At 41.9% G+C, this 4297-nt stretch overlaps 1 long non-coding RNA gene across 2 annotated transcripts; it reads right to left on the reverse strand.

The window, feature by feature from the left end:
- Positions 1–870: 870 nt before the first annotated feature.
- LOC133110990 (uncharacterized) lies at positions 871–3504 on the reverse strand. Of its 2 annotated transcripts, none has more exons than XR_009704956.1 (3): positions 3134–3504; positions 2132–2222; positions 871–1131 (listed from the first exon to the last, which is right to left on the reverse strand). It is a non-coding gene; the product is annotated as an uncharacterized LOC133110990 (long non-coding RNA). The 2 variants fall into 2 exon arrangements; XR_009704957.1 differs by having other exon boundaries at positions 2132–2226.
- Positions 3505–4297: the final 793 nt, after the last annotated feature.

The following is a 4297-nucleotide window of genomic DNA, read 5'->3' on the forward strand; positions in this document are numbered from 1 at the left end:
AGCAAACATATTTTTAAATGACTAATTCATTTATTTTATTTAAAAATCCAAATCAACCCTGTGAAGTAGTAATTGCCCTCTTAAACGTAATTAGATTCAACCATGTTGGCAACAATAATTGCGACTCAATGCATCCTATAATTTGATATCACATCACTTGGATGGACTTTTAGCCCACTCCTCTGAGAAGAACTGATCTAATTCAGACAAATTTGTAGGTTGTGAAGCATGAACTGCTTGTTTCAGTATCTCTATCGGGTTCCTTTGGCAGGTCTTCCATGTATCTTTGACGGGCATGCCTGCTTAAATTAAGCTGCTGTGTATTTCTTACAAATGTGTTCTGCTTAAATTCAAAGACCATCCCAGTCATTTTGGTAGCTATTCAACAAAAAATACAAGGATGGTAACCAAGTACCTTGGTGGATCATGGTAATCTGAGTTTTTAATGTCTTGTACTGGTGTTTTGGGCAACAACTTTCATTTATAATTCTAGAATGTTGTAAAGGTGAGAGGCTGACTGCAATCACTAATGTAACGTCATGTTTTTGAGGAAATATTTCAGAGCTGTAATAGTGAAGGCAGTGTTTGGACTGAAGTAATGCTTTGTTGTTTGAGCTATTTATATTCGTTCTATTCTCTTTCATTCAGAAGTCACGCTGCATAAAGACAACAAATTGCATGGAAATCTAACATCCAACACTCCTTATATCATCCTTCCCCTGATAGTTTGTTTCGTCCACATACCAGAGTTTATTTCCAGAGTAACTTTTTTTATGTGCAGCATGAATAGAATACAAATACAGAACACCACATTATTTCAGTATCTCAGATCAGAAAACTGGAGACTGAAACTGAGAAACTGGGAGAAAGGGAACTTTATTCATAATCATACAGTCATACAGTCCAAGGAAAGAGTCAGTAATCAGGAACAGCACAGGATGAGGAGATACATAGTACAGGGGCAGGCGAAGATCAAAACCAGGAAGTCAGTCCCGAAGGGGGCAGGCAGAAGTGGGGAAGGGGCTTGGAAGAGGAGAGGAGGCTGAGGGCTGGAGACAGGATGGGACATGATCACAGGAACCAGGGAGCAGGTGAGCAGGCACAGGCAGGAAGCAGCAACTTAGGGAACAGCTGCAAGAAAGCAGACATGAGCACAGGAAAAAGAAACAGGTAGGCTTAAATACACAAGTAACGAGATACAATGGGATTCAGGTGAGTGCAATGAAACATTAACACACATCAGGTGCGCATGGTTTGGAATAAGGGTAAACTAAAAACATGAAATGGTATACAGAACTGGAAACTAAATGCACTGTGTCCAAAATGGCTCACTATTCACCAAACTAGATTGGCTGTCAGCCATCTTATTCTAGTGTCCGAATTCAAAATCATCTGAATCTGGAGGCGGAGTCTGCCTTGCTCATTTCCTTTCATTTTCACTTCGTTCTATCTTTTTCTTTCAGTCATTTATCCAAACAAAGTACAAATAGAGACGCATAAACACCCTTTAATTTGGGATACAGTTTTGGCCCTGTGTTTTTCTCTGTAATGGTGCTGCCTTATTACTGCAGCAGTGTGGTGTGCTTTCTGTGCTCGCCTCGGTTTAGTAGCTCTGGGCCTAATTTATCAAAATGTGAGCCGACCAAATTCACTGGAATATAATTAATTGTGAAATTAAATTAAATAATTGTGAAAATGCATCATAAAAAAAAAAGGTTTTCGGATGTCGGTTTTTTTCATCGGAGCCGAATGACCACAAGTGGTCTCAGCTGTTCTTGGGCTCAGAAATGAAAGTGCATGGTTGTAAAGCGTGCTTTGTGCGTTTATTATTTAATTAATTAATATATTATTTCTATTTTGAGTGGCTAAATTATTTTAAATTGAATATTATAATTCTTCATATCATATAAAAACACAACAGGATTCAACATTAAAATTGGTGATGTTTCATTATGGTAATCCTGATTAATTCATGCTTCATGAGTTTAAGTTTTAGGTCAATGCAGCATTCCAGTGCCATATACACATATTTCTTTAGCCTATATAAACAAAAATAGACTAATTACCAATGTTTAGATGTTAGTTTGGATGAAATGAAGGAAGCCTGCACACTGATATGCTCCTTACACACCTTTATTGTAGACAACGTTTCGATCCCAGTGGATCTTCATCAGGTTTGGCCCATCGCGTTATGTTTCTCCACCAGGACTTAATTTCCGTGTCTGTCTTTGAACAGAATAGACAACGATCAATAAGAGTGAGTTCAAGTTTAAGGTTATTATAAAAACACAACAAGATTTTAAGTCCTAAATAGGTTTCAATATATATTTTCATGTTCGCAAAGACAAGTTACAAAGTTGCTGTAGCACACACAGTGATATTAATGATAAATAAATAAAAATCTGATCATATGTAGGCTACACAGTATTTTTTCTATGAAAATTACCTGAAATGGATCTCCATGATCTTTATAAGGTATTTTTGGTTGTCAATGTCTGCTAATTATACATTTTGTGTGATTTTTGTTTACGATTGATTGGTATTTATCAACATACACACGTGGATACGAAAAAATGCTGTGTCTACTCCTGTTTCATAAATCCAGCGCAAATTGTTAGTTTGTTTCCAATCACACATACACAAAATATTGATAACTGAGCCCCTCTGTCACTATAAGAAGAGCAGAGAGCTTTATTTGCTCTGGGTTTGTTGTGTCACTTGTCTAGTATTCACAAAGCCACATATACAGTTAGCCGCTTTGTCATCATTGGTAGAGCGGGTTAACCTCACCAGTAGTGGAATAGGAGGCGTTGTCCTTTTGTTATTTACAAAGCTGCATTAATCAGAAGACTGCACTTCTTAAATCAATCAACACGGTGCTGTGTGCCACAATGAACACAGCAGAGTGGGTCGAGCTATAAGGCAGTCTGAACACCTTACTGTTCCCTGAGCTATGTTTAAGACAGTGTGTCCCTCTGAACAACCTGCTATACACAGTGGTGTGTGTAGCACTGCAGCCACTCTGCACACAGTATTGACCTGTGTGCTGTGTGTAGGGCTACATGTCATTTAGAACATCCTACTTACTCAGGGCTGTAAGCCTGACAGCATTGAATTGTACGCCATACTCCACCTGTTTCTAGCTGTTGCTCCTTGCCTTGGATGTGCGCTCCTGGGATTACTAGAGGACCTTGCCTCGGATGTGTGCTCCTGTGATTACTAGAGGAGCACGAGGCACTCTTATTCTTGCTCCCTTTTTCAGAGTAGCTTTGTGCTGGCAGTTTGCCGAGGAACCTTTTCCTTACTTAGTTGCATTTAACTAGTGGTTGCCTCACGTGGGAAACTTTAAGATCCCTTGCACAGTTGTACCCAGGCCTTGGACCGCACTCTCTCACTGTTCATAAAAGCGCCCCTTCACGACCGCGCTTGGTCCTCCGAACCCACATCCTCACAAGATCTACACTTACTTGGTATTCGCATTGTTTTTCTCAAGGTTGTTTATTATGTTCTACGCTTTTGAGAAAGACTACCACCCACCCACACCCCATAGAAAACGTTTAAAAATGTTTTGCAAGAGAATGGTTTCACAAAAGGAAACTACTTGGATGCAGACTCAAATGTGTTAAGAAATGTCGGGAGATTGTGTAAAATGTTGCACAAAACTGCCCAAAATGAATTTGTTCCAGTTTCCACAGCGTTTCCCCTTACAGTTGCACCCGGATTGGCTCCCTAAAGTCAGCGTTGGTAATGTAGCAAAAAAACTAACATTAAATAAGTAACCTTTCCCTTTTTCTCCCAATCCCAATGGTAGCCAATTGTACATTATCTAATCCAATTAGCGTTAGCTGGGGGTACACCGCTTATGACCCCGTCCCTCAGCGACCCAGATGCTTATGACCCCGTCCCTCAGCGGCCCAGATGCTTATGACCCCGTCCCTCAGCGGCCCAGATGCTTATGACCCCGTCCCTCAGGGGCCCAGATGGATCTAGCGATCCTGAGAACAACACGACTTCGTCCCATCTCATGGCCTGTGACTGCTGCTCTGCTGTACCCGGGGCTCTGCTGTAGGGGCTCTGCTGTAGGGGCTCTGCTGTAGGGGCTCTGCTGTACCCGGGGCTCTGCTGTAGGGGCTCTGCTGTACCCGGGGCTCTGCTGTACCCGGGGCTCTGCTGTACCCGGGGCTCTGCTGTAGGGGCTCTGCTGTAGGGGCTCTGCTGTAGGGGCTCTGCTGTAGGGGCTCTGCTGTACCCGGGGCTCTGCTGTACCCGGGGCTCTGCTGTAGGGGCTCTGCTGTAG

Source organism: Conger conger, chromosome 15, assembly GCF_963514075.1.
Source record: "Conger conger chromosome 15, fConCon1.1, whole genome shotgun sequence".
Lineage (NCBI taxonomy): Eukaryota > Metazoa > Chordata > Actinopteri > Anguilliformes > Congridae > Conger > Conger conger.